Genomic DNA, 23739 nt, shown 5'->3' with positions numbered 1-23739 from the left:
CTCTGGCATCATATACATTATAACTATTGTCCACTGACGGGTCTAAATTGTTTCCTGGGTTATCTAATTTCATCACCTTTCAGATCACTTTTGTGGATAAGAACCCAGGAAGCCTTTCTAATTATATGTGCTCTCTCCAGCAGGCTGGGTTGCAAATACAATATAAGCCTGAATATCACACTGAAATATGGATATTATTGTCAAACACATGGCAGGATATTCAAATAGACTTTAAAATGAATTATTGCAGTAAGTAGGAGGTACTAGAAATTGATCGAGTCATTTAGAATTTGAATGGAAAATTCTGTTTATATATTTAGCCAATCATACTAAAATGGTTGCTTAGCGATTCAAATGTCTTTGCTCTAATAGAAGATTTGGAAAAGTATTGTATAATTTATCATTTATTGTATTAAATTGCTACAAATTCCAAAACAGTAGAGGCCCCATACAGAACACTAAAATTACATCTATCTATCTATCTATCTATCTATCTATCTATCTATCTATCTATCTATCTATCTATCTCTATTATTTCTATTTATACCTCTACCTCTACATCCGTGGGTTGATTCATCCATCCATTGATCCATCCACCCATCCATTCATCTATCTGAGTCTTTCAGGCTGTTTCAATCATTTTGGCTCCCAATCAGCAAAATTCAAATACAACAACAATAGTACTTACAATAGTAGTAATATATACCAATTCCATTGAACAATCATAATATTTTAATCATAAAATGTCACATAAATCATGTCTCATTTCTAAAAATGAATGTATCACAGCTGCATACATGTTGAAAATCCCATGTTTTCAGAAATTTCATAAACATCAAGAGTAAGCATGAAGATGTTACAAGGCCCCCACAGAGAATGCCTGTTTCCAAGACGGGTCTTATGGCAAGCCTTCTCTAATCATGAAAGTGGACAGCTTTTATCTGAAGACTTGCATATTCCCAGGTTTCAAAATTTTGTAGGATTTTAAAATAATAGGCAGCACATTGAAATTATTTTTATTATTATTTATCAGATGTTTATCTCATTTATCTTTATTACTTTATAATTAACTTGAAGGCAGCAAATATACCTAATACCTCTTTCCTCCTCCTCCTATTTTACTCACAACAATAATCCTGTGAGGACTGTGAGAAAGTGTCTGGCCCAAAGCCACACAGCTGGCTTTAATGATTAAGGCAGGACTAGAACACACAGTATCCTGGTTACTAGGGCAGTTTAACTACTACACCAAATTGCCACTCCAGTTGTACCTGCAACCATGTACTATAGTTCTTACACTACTGGTAATATTAAGTTGTCTCAGTTGAAATTTGAGCTACTGCATTTTACCTTAAGTTTTAGGACAGACTCCAAGATCAATCTCATGTGTATGTTTTACATTAGATCACCTGTGATGTGATGATTGAAAAATTGAAGTCAAATGAGTCCAGGCAGAAGAAGAACATCATGACTTCAAAATCTAAGGAACTGGTTTGGACAAAACTCAACAGCACATTTTCATGTGGCTGTTGATAAAAATAGGATCACCGGCATGATTGCCAACATCTGATGATGGATATGGCACAACAAGGAGAAGAGCATTAAATCTAGCCAGCTTTAGGGGAACTTCTGAACTTGGAGACCACTATTTGGCTTAGATATAGCTGGCTTGAATAAAAAGGTGAATGACTCCCCAAGCACACAACTTTGGTTGTAGCAGCCAGATGGGATTGGACTCCCAGATCCTTGGCACATTGCTTAAGGGCCACCTCTGCTTGTTCATATCTCATCACTGAGATTGCATTAAATGAAAAACCACAACATTTCAACTTCTCATGCAATGTCCTAGCCCAAGGTCATATGAAGTCATTCTTTAAAATTAAAGTTGTTAAGCCCATATGGGGGGAGGGGGAGGGGAGGGGGATAATTTTAAATAAAATGCATGCCCAAATATGGCTTTCTATTTTGGTTACACAGCCCCATGTCACAAGACCATATTAGAAAGACATTGTAGGATAGGAAATACGTTCCTTAAGAATTTAAATTGTACTTCCTTCTAAAAGGTGAACAATCTGCAGAATGTCAAATGAGCTTCAAACAAAACCTGTGGTTGATCATATTTTTAGTGCAAAAGGTGTAGTAAAAGGACTGCAGATATATATTTTTCTTAACCCATCTCTTACCACCCCCATCCTCTCCTACCCAGAGTTGTCCACAAGAGATGAAGCATCAAGGGATAGAAACAACAACAACAAAAGCTTCCAATTTCCTAACTTTTTAATTCACAGCTGCCAGAGTTCTAACACTGTTGAATCCAAGGGATATTAGAAAGTCAAAACAATAACTACCAGAATGGAGAGGAACCATTCCAGTGTAAGAATTTATCACAGCAGAAAATGTGGAAACTGCTCTTCTGAGTGTAAGCTCTGGAACAATTTTTTAGCGAGAAATAACATAACAAGCCAGAAAAGCTAACCAGCCATAAAAAAAAAATCACCTCTTGGATCATTGCTTTTCAGTGAAAGACCTAATCTTCATTGCTTCTTAATCTCTTCCTAATTATACAGCTCTGTATAGGACTGAAATATTCCATCTACCTTGTAAAAAATGACAATAAACGGATTTTGATCCTGAATTTCATTCCTGATTTCTGACTAACAAGTGTGTTTCTTATGTCTCATTTAAGAGTTAATATAATTTAATTCCCTAACATATTGGTTTCAGGTAAAACATCTTAAAAACAATCTCATAAAATGCTTTCCTCTTCACCTTCACTCTATTTGTTGACTTATTACACAGACCATCTTTGGAGTTCAAAGCATTTTCTAATGCTCCGAAAGCATTTAGATTACAGATGGAAAGTTTGTCCCCAGAGAGAATTATTATTATTAGTGTATGGCATTGTTACTGTAGTCAAGAGACCACAAGGCTATTCAGAGTAGTAGTTTGGCTTGCCAAGGTGATAGGACATGCTTACGTGCTTCCCAAGGTGCACTATAGGAGGGCAAGATAGCTTTGCACTAGAGAGAAAGACAAATGGCTCTTCCTGAAGTGTCATCCATCCGTCCCTTCCTGGAGCTGCTCCACAAATGGGCATTGCAACTACAAAGGTTCAGATCTTTCAGCAATCTGACTGCCTGCACAGAGCACCAGCTCATCTCCCCACCAAAGTAGTACCTATCTATCTACTTGCATAGAACATGTTTTTGAACTGTTACATGGCCAGAAGCTGAGGCAAGTGCCAGGAACTCACCCTGCCACCCAGAGCTGGGGCTCAAACCACCAGAGTTGACACCATCTCCAGCATTATTAAACCATTGAGCCAACATGCCTCTCTACCCCAGAGAAAATAGACTTGGACATTTTGAAGTTTTCAATCCTTGTCTACAATTTGTATGCTGTTACAGTAAATCCCATTCTTAAATCATTTCACATGTGCATGTATCACAAATCTTTTTGCATGCAGTTCATTGTTGAGGTTCATATGTATGAATGCCTTTTCTTTCATTCTACTATGTTTCCCAGATAGCTGGCTTTTCATGCTTTATTAAACCCAGGAAATGTTATGAGAAAATCCCTTCTTTGTTTTTTTTTCCCCTTTAGTGGTGCTACTGCCTTTATACAGAGAAGTCTTGTACCACTTAGAGATGCTTTTTGGCAGTTTATTCAACTTAACAATTTGCTATTTGGATAATTGATGCTTTGGAAGTTCCACAATTGTTAGAGGAATCAATTGAGGCTTCTAAGTCTAATTACTGGACTACTAATTACTAATCTAATAACTAAAGAAGTTCAGTATTAGCTATTTATGCGATGTTGGGGTTGTATTAGATACCTCTGATTGGAGGGGCAACTCAGAAAAAAGAACATTAACTCATTTTAGGATTAACTTGTCCAGAGATCTGTTAGCATGATTTTAGACCAGTATCTTTCTTCTCCTTGCTCACGACCTAGCATTTGACATGTATCAAGGTATCTTGTATGGTGGATGCTTCTGTACATGATGGTTACAGCACTGGAAGAATATATCCACATTTGATTTCTAGAAGTGCATAGCGAATATGTGAGACCTGTCAACCAGCATTTCATGGAACTAGTTTGTTTGAGCTTATTTTCCAGGCTCTACCCCCTCTTTTGTGAACATTGTGATGCTACATTATTAGGTTGACACTGGTATATGCGTGTGCATTCTTTTCCTTTGATTTAATAAAAATAATGTTAAGAAAACTAAAACAGTAAGCCTATTTCATTGTGTTCAGCACTGCTCTTTGACTCTTTTAAACTAACTTATGCTTTATTGTTTTTAGTAAGCTTTAATTATGACTAATAAGCTGGCTTTTGTGCATGGCCTACTTAAATAGTTTTAAGCTGGCAGATGTTTAAGCAGGATGGACTTATCCAGATGGCTAAGAATATGGGATATTGCTGTGATTATATTAGCAGGCAGGTTTATTTTAGTTACTTGTGTCTTTAAATCAGTTCTGTAAAGGACATTTCTCCTTGCCTAGACTTCAGGTCATTTTTTCCCCTTACACTTTATGTCCAACAAAAGAAATTAATAACTGGCCAGGCACTATAGCCTTCCATGATAGGAGGTAATCAAATATCAGACAAGTTTCTTCTGTTTTCTTCATTTTTGTCTCACTTAAAGAAATGGCTCTTTTGGAGTATATTTAGTTTCATCCAAAATTTCCTGCTTTTGTCTGCTATTACCAGGAAAATTATGGGTACTTGTATGGGATTTGTTTTATTATAGAAACCACTGACTTATAGAATTGATTCTATGACTTTGCACATGACACAACACAGTGAGATTGGTCTGTAGTTTTCAACCAGGCTGGAGTCAACTTTTTTGAAGATGGGATGACCGTAGCTAAGGACCATAGGTTTGGTAAGCAGCTGGTTCTGAATTATATCTCATATATAATGCTTAGGAGTTCCGCTATGGCAGAGGAGAACTTTTTTAAGAAATATGCACATAATCCATTGGGGCCAACAGACAGGGATGATTTTGCAGTAACCTTTCCCTAGGAGTGGGGTGGGAATGGAGATTTTACAGTATCCTACCCCTGCCACACCCACCAAGCCACGCCCACCAAGCCACACCCACAGAATCCGTAGTAAAAAATTGAATGCCACTACAGCCTTCCTGGTAGGCATCAGGAAAATAGATCTAATCTGTGAGCATAATATTCTAGGTTTTCATAATCAGTTGCCCTAGTTTCACAGTAACAGATGAGTTTTAAAAATACAGACCAATTGTACAATGAATTCACCTTTTATTTATTTATTTTATTTGGTTTGTGAATTGCTTACAAGATAATAGGTATAAGTAAAAACACAGTAATGAATACATGGATACATATAAGAAAAATAAAAGAAACAAGGACAGGGACGGTAGGCACGTTGGTACGCTTATGCACACCCCCTACAGACCTCTTAGGAAAGGGGTGAGGTCAATTGTAAAAAGTCTAAGGTTAAAGTTTTGGGGGTTTGGAGAAGAAACCACAGAGTCAGGTAGAGTCTTCCACTCTGACCACCCTGTTGCTGAAGTCATATTTCCTGCAATCATTGGTGCCATTAACCTTGAGTTTGTATCTATTATTTGCTCTTGTATTGTTATGGTTGAAGCTAAAATATAACCTGTCTTTTTATAGTTCAGTGTTTCATGTAGCCCTAACACTGTAATGGCAAACCTGTGGCACGAGTGCCGAAAGTGGCATGCAGAGCCATTACTGCCAGCACGTGAGCCCTCACCCTCTACTGCACATGCACACATGCCGCCCGCCTGCCTGCTGATTGTCGAATATCTGGCATGCATGCACAGGGGGCGAGGGTGAATGGAAGATGCACGTGCATGCACAGAGACCTGCAGTGCATGGGATGATCACTCACACATGCGCTTAGACACACAGCATGTGTGGGGGGTGTCACTCGTGCATGTGCAGAGATGCGCGGCACACACAGTGGGCCTTCAATGCATGCAAGCGCAGGCACAATTATCAGCACAAGAGCCCAAAAAGGTTAGCCACCATGGCCCTAACATCTTTCAACAAACCATGGTTTAATGTAAAGTGTGAACCCTATTATTGTTATAGTTACTATAGCCTTAGTTGGGAAAGAAGTTTGTTTTATCTGCTTTATTGTTTTATTTGGAGTTAAACAAATAACTCCAATCTATACACACTTGACTAATATGCAATCAAAATATAACGAACATTTGGGTGGCCAGGAGTGGGATTCGGCGGTTCACTGAACCATCTATAACATCAGCAATGGGTCCACCCAAACCCAGGTGAACCCATAGCAGGCCACCCCTGTATGATTTGAACTTTGGCCATGCTCACTTCACAGTACATCCCAATACATATAAAGAAATGCAATCTTAATAAATAAGACCTATTAACCATTTTTGTTCTGACTTTGTCTTAGTGATCATATTGCTCTGAGAAAGCTTCTAAATCCTTAACGTGGCCTTTAATTAAATGACTTTAATTGCAGCCTTATGCCGATGTAAAGGTCATTTGCTGTCCCAAGGGTAGCCTGGAAATTAGGTCCAGAAGGGGAAGGAGAGAACATTAACAGAATACACACATTGCCTCCAATTTATTATAATTCCCAAATAGCTTCGGGGAAAGGTGGAAAGATGAAACTAATTTCAACTTGTGGCATGACAAACTCTTTAAAGGGGACAGTTGTGCTAAGTAGGGCAGCTTCTCTCATCACTGCAATATTTTGAGCATATATCATTTTCAAGGGGTCATGGTGGCTCAGGAGTTAAAGCTACTGAGCTTGAAAGCTGATAGCCTGAGTTCAAGACCTATGCACTCTGTGATGGGATGAGCTCCTGTTACTCGCCCCAGCTCCTGCCCTCCCAGCAATTTGAAAGCAGGCAAATGCAAGTAGATAAATAATGTTCTGAACCAGGCTGAACAGAATCATGAAACAGACTCCTTGTCCCCGTTCCCCCCGCCCCCAAAAAAACTTTTTTATTTAGTTAATGTGAATTCCTGGCATTCACACTCAGAAAAGTCCCGGCAGTAATCCTTGCCAGGTTTAAGTGCAAGAACAGACCTTATCAGTCTTTGGATAGTTGCCAGACTGAGAGCTTCCAGTCGCAATATAAAGGGAAACACTTGGCAAGGAGTCTCTGTGAGACAGGAACTCAGATAAGCAAATCTTCACAATAATAAGTGGACTAATTGTCTCCTGCAAACACCTCTCCCTTTTGCTCCTATTTATTCTCTATGGGCATCCACTTTTGCCTTTTCTTCCTTTTCTTCAGCATCCACTTTTTCCTTTTCTTCCGAGTTGACCGCTGTCCTTAGTTGTTCCCTTCTCCTGACAGCTCTGTGCATATGTGCATCCCGAACAGGCTCCAGCTGTTCTTCTTCCCCACTTATCTCCAACTCCGAGGGCATCTGATAAAAGTTGGATGGCACTGGCCCCATCTCTGCCTCTGATGCAGAGCACCCATCAGAGCCTTCCCCAGACTCCAGGACTCTACCCAAGTTCCTCACTGTCCGAGTCTGCTGGCAGCTCTGCTGGCAGCTGGCGGCCCACAACAAATAGGTATGACTTCGATGACATGGTAACAATGTTCTGTGTGCTTCAGCTTATAATCATGCTGGTCACATGACCACAGAAGTGTCTTCGGACAACCTCAGCTAAGAAACGGAGAGGAATATCACCCCCTAGAGTTGGACATGACTGACAGGGAAAGCTTTTCCTCTTCAAGGAAACTTTTAAAGGTAAGAATTATTTTCAGATCCTGAATCTGACAATCCTGTTTAAAGGGAGTTGGAGCACCACAGCCTAAACAAATGATTATGTTGATGTAGCTTTCTTGACATTAAAGAAAGCACACCATTGTAATGAGTAATGGAATTGCTGCTTGCAGTTTTAAAAGCACGGACAAATATTTTCTTGCTTCAAAAGTGACACATGGCCATTTAGAAATCATTTGGAGAGAGAGATCTGGCTCGGAGCTTTCATGTGATAGACTTTATCTTATCATCACTACTGTCAGCCTTATCTAGACTAATCTAAATTAGTGTAAATGTGTAACTTCAGGCTGGTGCACTCCAACAACCAGGAATCAAGCTGGAATCAAAGGTTAATACTTCTGAATAAGTGACATTTTCCCTCAGCAAATCTCATATCTAAGACTCCATTCACATTAATGGTGGGATTCAAAAAAAAATTACTACTCATTCTGTGGCCGTGGTTTGGTGGGTGTGGCATGGCTTGGTGCGCATGGAATGGATTGATGGGCATGGCTTGGTGGGCATGGCAGGGGAAGGATATTGCAAAATCTCCATTCCCTCCCCACTTTTGGGGAAAGGTTACGGCAGAAGCCCTATTCCCTCCCCACCCCACTAACCTGCTTTCCAGCTCCGTTCTCCTGTGCAGGGCAACAAAACAAGACCCAGCCAATCAGCTGTGATTTGGGAGGCAGAGAATAGATGGGGTGGGGCCAGTCAGAGGTGGCATTTGCCGGTTCTCCGAACTACTCAAAATTTCCGCTACTGGTTCTTCAGAACTGGTCAGAACCTGCTGAATACCACCTCTGATTCACATCTACAAGACAAGCGAAAATGCTCATTGGAGAGGTAGAGGAAATATGGAGCTAATAATAATTTTACACATATCGTGCATATTCCAGTAATATAGTGAGTGGGGGGAAAGAACCAAGTGGCTGTTTTCCAGCACAAAGGAGGATTTCTCATAGTGGATATAAATGATTACTGTCAGACAAGTTCTGAAATATTCTGTTTTAGAGACAGTGTTTTTGAAATTAAGAACAACCCTGTCTTCCCTGATCTGTTTTCTACTTTGTAATGTGGCAAGAAACACATTCTTTTATTCAGATTTTATTACTGATTGGATATGAGTTCATCTGAGGTAACAGAGATTTGCATGAGTTCTGCTTACAAACTCCATTTTTAAAAGGTAGAGCTTAATCCAGTTCCCCCAAATCTCCTAGAAGATTCACCTTTCCAAATTTGGGCTTCTTCTGCACACTACTAGGCCTGTCAGAAAGGCATTTGAGCCAGTCCACAAATGCCAAATATAAATATTTCTACTTCCTTAGTACCTGAAAAATGATCCAAACAGTATTTCATTTCAGATTTATTTATTTATTTGTCCTATGGCAAAAGTGGTATTCAGTAGCTTCTGACCAATTCTGGAGAACCAGTAGTGGAAATTTTGAGTCGTTCAGAGAACTGGCAAATAGCACCTCTGACTGGCCCCGCCCCCATCTATTCTCTGCCTCCTGAGTCCCAGCTGATCAACTGGGTCTTCTTTTGTTGCCCTGCACAGGAGAATGGAGCTGGAAAGCAGGTTAGTAGGGTGGGGAGGGGATTTTGCAGTAACCTTCCCCTGGAGTGGGGAGGGAATGGAGATTTTGCAGTATCATTCTCCCTGCCACGCCCACCAAGCCACACCCACAGAACCAGTAGTAAATTTTTTTGGAATCCCACCACTGGCATATGGCACAACATACATGGACTTGCCACATATGTAAAGATTTTAGTTAGATTAAAAACTGAGTAAGATATGAATGTCAAAAAGATCTATATTCAGATAGCGACGTCTATGCGATCTAACCATCAAAGCGCAGCATCATTTATCTGAAAAAAAATATACATATCAGATATTGGACCAGTATATTCCCTCACCTTACATCTGGTCATGATATGATCTACAATTTGATATGGGGTTCTGCAGCCATCATGGGGAGTGTGGGGGATGCTATACCTTATTTATACAGTGGGTTCCGGCAGACACCATGTGAGGTGCGAATCCTATTCAGGGTCATCCATTGCTGTAGTTCAAAACCTGGGACCTTTTATATATCTTCCTATGACTGGGTGTTCAGTGATCCATTTGGCTTTCCATTGGGAACTGATGTTAAAGATGATAAGCAGCTGTTGTGCGACTGCCAATGAGCACTTCCTATATTTGAGCCTTCAAAGTGCTACATGGGAAAAGTCAGCAGGCACCAGTAGGAGAGAGTGGTCCATAATATTCTATATTCTCCCACTATCCCAAAGGTGCTTTTTACATGAGGCAACTGGGCTTTCTTGTTTTTTTTTTCTTTTGAAGATGTTTCACTTCTCATCCAAGAAGCTTCTTCGGCTCTGACAGGAGAGTGGGGAATGGAATATAAATCCTTCTGTGGAATATAAATCCTTCCATGGAATATAAATCCTTCCATTCCCCACTCTTCAGAGCTGAAGAAGCTTCTTGGATGAGAAGCGAAATGTGTTCAAAAGGAAAAAAAAAACCAAGGAAGTCCAGTTGCCTCCTGAAAAAGCACCTTTGGGACAACCATGACCTGGATGGCTGAGAATCTCTACAGACTATTCTCTCACTAGTACATCTTGCCTTCATTGAACTGGTAGGGCTATGTGGCTCAGAACAGGAAGCCAACAAGGCTGAGTGGCTTTAATACATCTGCTTATAATCCTCATGGTGTCACTGAGTTTGGCATCTAGCTTAATAGCATGGCAGGCCATTTCAGAAAGAACACCGAAATGGTGAGGTAGCATCAATGAGAAGGAAGAAGATGTGTAGAGCAGAACTAATAATGATGAGGTGAGAAATGCCTCTGCCCAGAAACTCCTTCTCTCAAAGCTTCCACATAACTGCTTTTCAGTTCTATTTTGAGCAATTGCTTCTGAACCACACATAACCCAAAAATTAATTGGCTTACTTGCTCCCCCCACCCAAGATGATCTGAGAACACAAAGGTAGACTATTCCAGGTTGGCAAGGAGAAAGAAGGATTCTGGAATCTCATTCCTAACACAATCTCAAAAGTACCATAGAATGGAATGGAATGGAATGGAATGGAATGGAATGGAATGGAGTAGAGTAGAGTAGAGTAGAGTAGAGTAGAGTAGAGTAGAGTAGAGTAGAGTAGAGTAGAGTAGAAGAATGGAGTAGAATAGAATAGAATAGAATAGAATAGAATAGAATAGAATAGAATAGAATAGAATAGAATAGAATAGAATAGAATAAACAGAGTTGGAAGGGCCATTGGAGTCTTCTAGTCCGACCCCCTACTTAGGCAGGAAACCCTACCCCACTTCAGACAAACGGTTATCAAACAAAACTTCCAAGTGTTGGAGCATTTCCAACTTCTGGAGGCAAGTTGTTCCACTGATTAATTGTTTTAACTGTCAGGAAATTTCCCCTTAGTTCTAGGCTGCTTCTCTCCTTGATTAGTTTCCACCCATTGCTTCTTGTCTTGCCTTCAGGTGCTTTGGAGAATAGCTTGATTCCCTGTTCTTTGTGGCAACCCCTGAGATATTGGAACACTGCTATCATGTCTCCCCTAGTCCTTCTTTTCATTAAACTAGACATACCCAGTTCCTGCAGCCGTTCTTCATATGTTTTAGCCTCCAGTCCCCTAATCATCTTGTTTGCTCTTCTCTGCACTCTTTCTAGAGTCTCAACATCTTTTTTACATCATGGCGACTAAAATGGAATGCAGTATTCCAAGGGTGGCCTTACCAAGGTGGTATTCACTAGATTGAAAGGGTTTCATTTTGACTTCAATTCATTTTCCAGTCCAGATTTGTTACTATATATGTAAGAGCTGCTCTTTCCCATTAGAGTTACAGTGATAATTTCTGCTGGAAATTATTTCAGTTTTTATTACAGGCTTGCTTTGAGTTTATTGTGCTTTTAATTACCACTATTTTGAGGATGAACAGACAAAACTGACAAATTTTATTTTGCTCAGCTTCTCATTTGTGTTATATTTGTTTCATCTTGTTTGATTATTTGTTAACATTAATTTTGGTAAGTTAAAAGATCTGTTTACTTTTTTACTGTTGTATTTATAGAAATGTATGTCTTTTGAAAAGTCCAAAAATGTTTGGGGAATTTAAGGTCTTTTTTAAAATGCAAACTGATAAGAATATTTGTATAAAAATTAATTGCTATTTTATATCATTTCCTTGAATGTATGCACGGATCTAGGCTGAGCTTTTTCCTTAAAATATTTTCTACTTATAAAGGCATTTATTCCACACAATGATTTCCATGAATGCTTACTAGCAACCCCAGGCTGAGTTTCATGGAATTCAAGATGCATAAATGTTCATTTCTTTTCTTCTAATACATTGTCACCATAATCAGGATTTTAAAATGTAAACACTTAAAGATTATGCACTTTAGGCAGGCCACGGGAGTCAGAATAATATATCTTATTTACATCATTGCTATATGGAAAGAATATCACACCACCTTCCCTGTAAAATTCAAAGAACAAGGATAATGAATCCTTAGGAAGTCATCAGTCTGTTATGCAAAATCCAATAGAATGCAAGAGAGAGAATCCATGACAAATGAAATTCCATTTTCCAAAGTCCAGCAAAAACTCCATTAGTTATGGTTACCCTTTTTTCTTTTCTTTTTGAAATGACTTTTCCTCCATATTTCTCCTTTCACAGGTCCAAAATAACAAAAGCCTATCTAGCATGAATATATTTCCCCCTTATACTGGTAGCATATCAAGCAAATCAGTGGTGGTATTCAACATTTTTTACTACCAGTTCTTTGGGCATGGCTTGGTGGACGTGGCGTGGCATGGCGTGATGGGCATGGCAGGGGAAAGATACTACAAAATCTCCATTTCCTCCCCACCCCACTAACCTACTCTCCAGCTCCATTCTCCTGTGCAGGGCAACAAAAGAAGACCCAGCCAATCAGCTGGGACTTGGGAGGCAGAGAATAGATGGAGGTGGGGCCAGTCAGTGGTGGTATTTGCCAGTTCTCTGAACTATTCAAAATTTCCGCTACCAGTTCTCTAGAACTGGCCGGAACCTGCTGAATACCACCTCTGAAAGTAATGGATTTAGTCTAAGGGATACTAAGTTTTCACCATTCTCCTGGCACATTCTCAGTTTCTCACAAGACCAGTCATCTGTGTTACAGAGGCATAAAAAGATGCATTTGGGAAACTTTCCGTCTAAGAGAGGTGGGCAATAGAATTCGTTCACTTTTGCTCCTTGGTGGCTATTTAACTTTACAGCCTATGCAGAAAGTAGTAAAGGACCATTAAAACTTCCAATCGATATAGCCTGTCCTCTTCTAATTTAAACTACACGATAATGTGTGTGCGCATAGACACACACACACACACACTGTCACACACATAGATATACACAGAGCCTAAATTTCTGACTGAAGAGAAAACAGATAATTAAAATTACATGCTAGGTAACAATCACTACCCCAAGAAGAACTATACATTCATTTAGAGTGCAATGTTAGGATTTCTGCAAGGCTGTCCTGAGGCTACAGCACTGATCAAATCTCTCAGCAGACAGAAAAATCCACAGGCAGAAAATGAGGTTCTTTTTAAAGTCATTACATTTCGGTCGCATCATCATGTCTAAGCATTTGTTTATATGTCATCTGTGGTTTCTTCTTTTCCTATTAGAAGCAGCAGCAGAAAGAGTACAGGAACTGTCTAGTTTCCCAGCAAAAAAGACTTCCAAGAGTGGACCTCATCTTCTGCTTGTAGGTTTTCCTGTCTACTGCAAGATCTGATCAATACTATGAACTCAGAAATCCTTCCCAAAATCTTAAAATTGCACTCTAAATCAAGGGCTCCCAATTTCCGGTCAGCGGATTGGCACTGCTCCATGACATGCCAGAAACTGGGCCATGCAAACCAGCAAGGCCATCCATGGGATGGCGGCAGCACATGAAACCATGCTCCCTTTGGTCCACGGAAAAAAAACTCTATCCACGGAACTGGTCCCCGGTGCCCAAAATGTTGGGGGCCGCTCCTCTAAATGAATGTATAGTTCAGTTTCTTGAGGTAGTGATTGTTGATTTAATACAGGGTTGTCAAATTCAAAGACCATGGGATGCATCTAGCCCGCAGGGCGCTTAGATCTGGCCCATAGGACCAGCGAAGGACTGGTCTGCAGTGCCCCTGCCAGCAAAAACAGAGCTTAGGAGTGCCACACATAGTCCTCCCAAGCTCCATTTTCAGCTGCAAAGGACTCCTGCAACCCTCTGTCAGTGAAAATGGAGCTTGGGAGGTCCCAAGCTCCATTTTCATTGGCAGAGCACTTGGGACGCCACAGGCAGCCCCAACTCGAGTGAGGTCGAGCTGGCCACGCTCACCCTGGCCACACCCCTCATCCCTCTGAGATCAAACACAATCCTGATGTGGCCCTCAATGAAATCGAGTTTGACACCCCTGATATAGCATGTAATTTTGATTTAGTATATATTTGGTCAGAAAATCTCTCTCTCTCTCTCTCCTCTCCTTCTTTCTCTCTCCCCTCTCCTTCTCTCTCCCTTCTCCCTCTCCCTCTCTCCCTCTCTTTCTCTCTCTCTCCCCCTCCCTCCCACCCTCTCTCTCCATGTGCACATGAGTAACTTATGTTCTCTCCAATTTTGCTGAAGGATTTTTTTAAAAAAAAAATCCAAAAGCTAGTTGCAGTATATGTTACACATATTGTACTATAAACAGAGAGCCAAATGCAATTCATTGCCCAAGAAACTTCCCAAAATTATGGACAGTTATTTTCCTTTGGAATTGTGCTTTGAAATATCCATGCATCATTAACACTATGTACAGTGGAGTTAACTATGTTTAAAAAGAGACTAAAGTCACACGATAATAGCAACTAGAAGTCTCTAGGCTAAGTAGTGGATAGAAATGGAATTTGACACAAGTAGAAAATGGGAAAATACATTACACAAATACCAGTGGTGGGATTCAATTTTGTTTTACTACTGGTTCTGTGGTCGTGGCTTGCTGGGCATGGCATCTCCATTCCCTCCCCATTCCTGGGGGAAGGTTATTGCAAAATCCCATTCCCTCCCCACCCCACTACCCTGCTTTCCAGCTCCGTTCTCCTGTGCAGGGCAACAAAAGAAGACCCAGTCAATCAGCTGGAACTTGGGAGGCAGAGAATAGATGGGGGCAGGGCCAGTCAGAGGTGGGATTGGCCGGTTCTCCGAACTACTCAAAATTTCCGCTACCAGTTCTCCAGAATTGGTCAGAACCTGATGAATACTACCTCTGACAAATACACAATAATGGGCAAAATGAGCACATAATATTCATTCAAGTAAATAAGACAAAAATGTAATCATTACAATTAAATTGGAGTTTTTACATGAATTATTGAAATAATGAAGCATACATTTCAATTTCTTTGTTAATTTGTCTTAATTATGTGTTTAATTTCCAGTAGAATGCTGCTGACATGAAAATATTATGAAAATATTTACACATGCTTGTTATTACTGCTAAATGTTAAGTATTATTCATTATTAATAAGGAGTTATGTTTATCTTCAGTTTTTCATAGGGAAGACCAATTCCATAAAGAAAAGTAACAAATAAAAATAGTATTAGCTGCACAGCAATTAGTGCCTTTCATTATCTTCATTAAATTTCAGCTGAGCTTATCATGGTTATTTAGAAATGAGTATCTTGGAATCCCAATACATTTTATTGCCAAATACGGTTGTAAGGCTTATTCTTTTTTGTTTTTTTATTGATGGTATTTCAAGGTAGATGTCAGGCACAAGAAATCAGGAACCAGGATAGAATTCAAAAATACTACGAGTTTATATACAAGAATTTAATCAACTAACAGTCAAGTCAGTGGAATTATGGGGGCCTGGGCTTAGGTTTCTTGTGGAAGTGTAGTAACTCCAAATTGATGATGCTGTTGGTCTTAGTCTGGTCATCTTTTATAAAAGATCAGACTAAAAAATCAAATGTCATGTAAGTCAGTACCACTTTTATGGTAGCAGGGAAACAGCTTTGGAAGTCTTAATGTGCTTCCCCCTCCATTTCTCTATTTTTGTGTGAATTCAAGAAGAGCTTGTCCGGGATGTTTTCTCAAATTACTGGGTTTACACTACTTTTATCTCATCATTGATTAGTTTAACTCTTCCACTTGCCCCTCAAGGCCATTCCCTTTGCCTTCTACATCACATCTCATCAGCCTCAGTCCACTTATGTTTCCAGAAAAAACACCAGTTTGAGCAATAAGAACAAAGCATTGATCTGCTGTTTCCATCCTCTGCTGGCAACTCTCCACGATCAGTCAACAAGTCATGTAATACTGCCTCTTCCTCTACTTTCTTCCTGCTGTGAAGTCTATTCTTCATCTTCCCATTCAGGAAGTTGCTGTCTCTCCAGCAACATTTCTTCCTGTTCTTCAAAGCCATTCTCTCTGCCTTCTACAATTGGACAGATATTCCTTTTCCCACAAACATTCCATCAAAGCTCATCTGGAAATCATATGAAGAAGGGAAGACTTCATTTGTAGACATCCTTCAAACTCTTAGGAAGAATGCGGTACAGCTTTTTCCAGGGTTGGAAAAATTCCACACATTTTGTTGTTCTGGTGTAAGGCTTGAAGATTTTTAGCTGCAAATTTATCAGTGGTAACTCCATAGTAACCTGCTGTGTAATTAACAGCTTTTGACTGGAAACAGAGAGAGGATTGGGGGTCAAATTCACACTTTTCCTTAAAGCTCCGTAAGTCATTCCAGTTATATGCACGTATACAAGCATGCATTTGGTTTCTACATGTCGACTTGGAGAAATTTAAAGTAATCATAAAAAATGAAGAAATAAATCATAAATCATTAAAAGCATTTTTTTAAAAAAAGCAAGCAATAAAATAATGATAAAAAAGTAGTTAGCAGAATCAAAAAGTTAGTGGAAAACAAACACACAATAGCATCAATTAAAAAGTGTGAGAAAATTAAGTAAGGTAGGGAAAACACAGCATGGCTTCTAGGATTTCTTCTAATTCTTTTAGTCAGCAATGGTCATGTGTGGTTCTGTACTGAGGAATCCTTAGTGATCTCTGAACTTGGTTGTTTTCTTGCAGATGTTTCATTGCCTAGACTAGATAATATCATCAGTGCTAGTCCCGGCACTGATGATGTTATCTGATTTGAGTAACGAAATGTCTGCAAGAAAACAACCAAGTTCAGAGAGCACCAAGGATTCCTCATATTAACTTTGAACTATAAATATTATCCTTTATTGGTTCTGTATTCTCTTCAGTGGAGCAAAATGGGGTACTGTTTTTGTTTGAAAACAAAACATTACATAGTGAGGTGCTACCACTGAAAAAATCCCACTCTGCCTTATCCTGAGATAGATCAATACTTCACATCACTTCAATATTGATAATCTCATATCTGGAGCAGTGGTAGGATTCAATTTTTTTTTACTACTGGTTCTGTGGGCGTGGCTTGGTAGGCATGGTGTGCCTTGGTAGGTGTGGCTTGGTGGGTGTGCCTTGGTGGGAGTGGCAGGGGAAGGATACTATAAAATTTCCCTTCCTTCCCACCCCACTAACCTGCTTTCCAGCTCCATTTTCCTGTGCAAGACAACAAAAGAAGACCCAGCCGATCAGCTGGGACTCGGGAGGCAGAGAATAGATGGGGGCAGGGCCAGTCAGAGGTGGTATTTGATGGTTTGCTGAACTACTCAAAATTTCCACTACCAGTTCTTCAGAACTGGTCAGAACCTGCTGAATACGACCTCTGATCTGGAGGCTCCATGAATTTAGGACCTTCACCATGCAAATCCTTTCTCTGAGAGATCCTCTTTTAGAGTTCTTAAGGGGAAGGATGTATGAAGACAAGGGCTCCTTCAAATATCTTGTAAAAAATATATTTTAAAAAGTCTGTGCTAGCAATTTAATTTTGCTGGAAATAAACTAGAATCAAATCCAGTTGATGAAGCATAGGTGAAACCTGATCATAACATGCTGAATTCCAAATGTGACCCTCACTGCTTTATTTTCATCCAACTACAGTCTCCAAACCAATTTCAAAATAAGTCCATTGTAGAAAGTATTACAAAACTCCAGTCTAGCTTTTATAAGGCTATTGTCTTTGTTCATCACAATTTGTACATTAATTCAAGCTGGGGACAAGGGAAGCAAGAGACAATGTTTTGTCCTTTACAGTCAATAATTCCATTGAATCAGTTCAACAAAACAACAAATACAATGTTTCTGACACAATAATAGGATTACCAATAATTGCTCTCAGGACAATGCAAAGTTTTTACAATAAAGCCATAAGAACTTGCCAATCAATAACGTATTCTACTTTTACAAAGCTGGAAAAAAATGAACAGATTTGGACTAGGGATTAGCAGTGTGTTGCAGTAATTTTTTTCATACAGCAAAGCTCTCAATAAATGCATATTATAATTAGGAATGGTCCCAAGAGTCATATTAAAAAATCAATTTCTATTTCAAAATTAAAAATAATACTTTTCTTTTTGAAAATTTATAAAATTTATTTCAGCTAATGTTTATTACTTTGGCCATTTTAGAGTGATCCTTCCTTCCTTCCTTCCTTCCTTCCTTCCTTCCTTCCTTCCTTCCTGCCTTCCTGCCTTCCTGCCTTCCTTCTTTCCTGCCTTCCTTCCTGCATTCCTGTCTGCTATCCTACCTGTTAGATTTGAAAGTGTTTTGAGAATTTATTTAGGAAGCAATGATATCTTGGTATAGATTTAGGTGTTGAAACACAAGCAAATAACACATTTAAACACATTTTTATATGGTCAATATTTAACTGTCAAAAAGATAAGAATTGCTGGACATCCACTTGAGAGGCAAGATATTTGTCAGGAAATAGATGGCACACTTCCTCGATCAAACAGGTATAAATACAGCATTTTCAAAATCTGAAAAGTCAACATTGCTTCCAAACCCTCGTGGTATGATTAGTTTCAGTCTATCCTCATGTTGACTGCATCTAAATTGATGTCCCATTGTTCATTCCAGTTTGCGATTGGTTCCTTCATATAATATTCCAATGTTTTTATTTCTATGATTGATGTGAAAGATGTTACATTTCTAGATAACTTGGCCTCCAAGTGTCAATACCCTCTTGTGTTTAGCCTGGTAGCTTTCTTATCAATGGTTAGTACCCTTATTTCTTGTCACTTTTTTTCTCCAGAATACAGCATATTTCTCTTATTGGAAAGACATGGAAACATAAATCAACCAACACCACCCTTTTCAGTGGTTTGCTTCTCTTCATAAAAACATCATCACAGCAGTCAACCAGTGTTGCAAGTTAAAGTTCAACACTGAGCCGAGATACCACAAGGCTAATCAATCTATGTCACATTCCACAACCAAGCAGAGAAAGGAAAGAACACAAGAGTATTAAACTCATATAATTCAGGCCAGTGGTCACCAACCGGTGGGCCGCAGAGAAATGTCACCCCAAAGCACCCCCCCAAGCAATTAATCCAGGCTGTGTGGGAACACAAAGCTGCACCTCCCACACGGCCCACAGGAACACAAGGCTTGCATCTCTTGCATTGCGAACAACATGAGATAGTGAGCAGAGGGGGGAAAGGGGGAGGGGGGGAACTTGTCCCACTCACCCCAGGCACCTCACCTGGCCATTGGGCTGCTTCTTTCCACTTCTTTCTTCTTCTGCTTTTGGCTGCATGCAAGGAAAGCAGCAAAAGTCTTTCTTTCTCTCCTCCAAACTCTGCCAGAAATGAGTCTTTGGGACCCTGCAAGGCATCCTGCTTCAAGAGGCTGTGCTGGCAAAGACTCATTTCTGGTGGAATTTGAGGAAGAGAAAGAAAGACTTCTGCTGTGTCTGCTGCTTTCCTTGCATGAAGCCAAAAGTCTCTTTCTCTGTCTCCATCTCTCTCTCTCTCTCTCCCACTCTTTCTCTGTCTCTGTCTCTCTCTGTCTCTCTCCCTGAGAACGGAGCTGGAGACGGTATCCTGCAATCCCAATTAATGATTGATCAGTAGGAAAGTAGGGTGGGGAATTTTCCTGCAGACCAGAAGCCAGCAAGGAAATGACAGAAAAGAAAAGAGAAGGGATGGAGCCCTAAAAAGTGGGGGGAGAGAAAGGACACCAAACCAGGTGGGGGCATGATTTCCCAAGGAAGAAGGCAAGCTCAGAGCAGAAGAGACAACGCTGGTAAGCCCACCTCTTACCAGCAGCTGTCTGTAAGGGGCGAAGCGAGATAAAACAATTGTGCAAAGTACCTGGTAGCGCATTACAGCTTCTGGACAGGTGCTGCTGTTTTTTCAGTCTCACTTCCAGAGAGCACCAATGCCACCATTGAGCAGCCCAGTGCTCGCTCTGCTGCTGCTGCACCTGGATTGATCTGTACACACACACACACACACACACACACACACACATGCTCTGCCTTTGGGTCCAAATTAGGGATCCTCTCCAAATGCCCGCCCCCAGGTCAGCAAAGAAGGCATGGCTGGTTCAGCTGGAGAAACTGCTTCATGGCTTTTCCCTCCCTCTTTCTTTCTCTGCCCACCCGCCCCCTTCCCCTGTGGAAAGACTCTCACGGCCATGGAGTAGACTGGTGTCCTCTGCAACGGGATTTCAACTTCGGTGAAGGAACCATTGGCCAAGGGGGTAATCAATGACCTGGGCAGGTTTTTTTTAGGGTTTCACTGGGAACTCAGGCGCGGCTTCAGTGGCAAGCCTAGCAGCTGTATGTATCCCAAGAACATGTCCTCCTCATCCTCCCTAAATGTGAAAAGCAGGGGTTCCAAGCTGGTAAAATTGGTGTTTACATGAAGTTCAGAAGTCTGACTATATCGACTGTCATCCAGACCAGGGGTCTCCAACCTTGGCAACTTTAAGCCTGGTGGACTTCAACTCCCCTGCCAGCTTTATTTCTGCAGGATTTAAAATTATGAGTGTGGTGGTCCCTGAGGTCCAAAAGGTTGGTGACCTTTGATTCAGGCAATATTATAGGCCTACTACAATGAAAATTTGCATCCAGATAGGTATAACTTATTTAAATATAAAGTCTAACCAGCCTAACAGGCTACACTTGGTTTTGAGTAATGTACTAAAAGTCAGACTCCAAGCTGTAGTGAATGGTGCATTAGAAGTCAAATTATAATTAAATGCAATTAATTTTACGATTATGCAGCAATCCAGATTTGAAAGGAAAAATGTAATTCATAGCATGCAATTCAACTTATATCATACCCACCAGCATTTCTGTTCTTAGGCCTAAACAGGGGCTTAAGAAAAATGTATTTATGAGATTGACTTTACTTAACTTACTTTACCCTGTTATAAATTATAGAAGTGAAAGCAAAACCTTTAATATTTCAAAATAAACAAACAAAAAAGGCACACTTCCCATCTTGATTTTTCTGGAAGTCACCCAGCAGCTAAACTTTGACTTGGTATAGGTATGAATGTTTCTGTGTGACCAAGAATGAATGGCAATCTTCAATTCTTTAATTCAGAAAGTTAGCAATAAATTTCTAGATACCCTGAACCTCTGGAAAAATAGAACATGTAGAAATTGGTGTTTTACGAGGTGTTTCATGTGGTGTGCCAAGGGATATTTCTAAGCAGAAATCTGCTTAGTTTGTTTAACGGCTAAGCAGTTGCACCCATTTTTGAAATTATTCCCTTGAATGAATGATTACTTTCAACACATTTCAAACTCCTTTTTGGGGGTCAGAGGTAAAGCACTGCAGAATAGCAATAACAGTAGAAATAGCACTTAGACTTATATGCCACTTCACAGTGCTTTAGAACCCTCTCTAAGCGGTTTACAGAGTCTGCCTATTGCCCCCAACAATCTGAGTCCTCATTTTACCCACCTGGGAAAAACAGAAGGCTGAATCAACCTTGAGTCAGTGAGAATCGAACTGCCAAACTTCAGGCTGCCGGCGGTCAGCAGAAGTAGCCTGCAATACTACAGTCTAACTATTGCACCACTATTTAGGAATCCTAGTCTTTAAATATTTAATTATGTATTCATTAAATTACCCAAATCCTAATACTTCAATATGCCCTTTCTTGATGCCCCTCCCACAAAAGGAAGGAAACAAAGAGAAAATAAAACCAAAAATAAAGAATTCCTAAATTCACAGATCTATATTTTTAACAATATCTTGCTTCTAAATATAATGTTCTACTACAAACAAGTAGTTAATTAGATGCAGTTACTTTTACATTTACATTTATAATTCTAGAATTATTGCTTTAAAAATAAAGTCACTGAAGTATATTTTGGAACCTTGGAGATAGCTCCAGACTGCATGGATTGTAAAGAAGTTCCAAATTAGATGTGGGTGGACAGATCCAGGCAACAGGTAAGATAAAGCAGCAAGCTAAAAATGAAAGCAGATTGCATAGTGGTTTTGAAAGCAAAATGGAAATATATAGTCAGAAGGAAAGAGATGAGTAAGATAAGAATATCTAAGAAAGGCTTAGATTAAGGAATAAAAGACTTTCACATTTCAACTTTTTTATATTCATTAGCAATGTGACAAATGGAGTTTAAAAATAGTAAGACTGTAATATTAATGTTCATTGTGTTGGTAATTCATTTTGTATTGTAAGACTTTCATTTTACTCTGAAAACTTTGCTCCATTAGCAATTAATAATGAGGCATATTTTGAGCTGATGCCAAACCATATTTATACTCTAATCATTCATGTGATCAGATAAGTGAATCCCAACAGCAAAGTGAAATAATACGAACCACAACATGAAATAAAGCAGAAAATAAAGTGTAAAGAAAGAAAAATTAAAATTCTCTCTCTCTCTCTCTCTCTCTCTCTCCCTCCCTCCCTCCCTCCCTCCCTATCTACCTATCTACACACACACACACACGCGCGCACACACACACACACATATATATATATTTGTGTGTGTGTATATTTGTTTTCTTAAGTTTTCGCGGTACTTACATGTATGGCATTCAGCTTTGTTTGGGTATTTTCCCACGTCATTGTAGTTGTGCTTTTAAAGTTGTAGCAACGTTTAGGCAGAATCTCATCTGTCATCATCAGGCTTTTGTATAGTGTTCATCTGTGAGTCAGACTTTTACAGACTTTTACTGTAAAAGTCTGACTCACAGATGAACACTATATAGAAGCCTGATGATGGCAGATGAGATTCTGTCGAAACGTTGCTACAACTTTAAAAGCACAACTACAATGATGTGGGAAAATACCTGAACAAAGCTGAATGATATACATACATACATACATACATACATACATACATACGTGTGTGTGTGTGTGTGTGTGTTTGTGTGTGTGTGTGTGTTTGTGTGTGTGTGTGTGTGTGTGTGTGTGTGTGTGTGTGGCTTCCTTCCCAAGTCCCTCCAGCATGAACCCACAGGGGCCACCGGGAGAGGCTGCCCGAGGCCGTGATAGCACCCGCACATCCGCAGACAAGGAGGTGAGGTGATGGCAGTGCTGCTTCCCTGGCCCAGCCCATCCCCGTGCATCTCCAAATGTGCCGACAGCTCCAAATGCTACAGCGGAACAGGCATCAGGCAGAGGCACTGACTCAGCGGGGCTCAGCTCAGTGGAGGACACAGTGCAGGCCGTCACCTTGCCTCCCTGTCCATGGATAGGTGGGTGCTATCACTGCCTCGGGCGGCCTCTCCCAGTGGCCCCTTTGGGTTCACTCTGGAGGGACTTGGGAAAGAAGCCAAGCTCAGGTCGGCCTGGCTCTTTTGCTTGGCAGGTGGGCACGCACCTGCAGCTTGCTTTCCTGGCTCTGCCCAGCCCACATGGCTCTGGCGTGACCCTGGCAGGATGAGCGGAGGGTCCAGCGGGGAGGTGCTCACTGCCTTGGTGAGAGCTCTGCTGCCGGGCAGGATGGCCTGCCTGTCAGCTGTGCTGGACACCCCAGACAAAGCTCTTCGCATTCTGCCCGGCGCCAGGCAG

The sequence above is a fragment of the Pseudonaja textilis genome, chromosome 6 (assembly GCF_049901715.1).
Source record: "Pseudonaja textilis isolate UNSWEBS1 chromosome 6, rPseTex1.2, whole genome shotgun sequence".
NCBI classification, from domain to species: Eukaryota; Metazoa; Chordata; class Lepidosauria; order Squamata; family Elapidae; genus Pseudonaja; species Pseudonaja textilis.
This window is presented reverse-complemented; position numbering follows the sequence as displayed.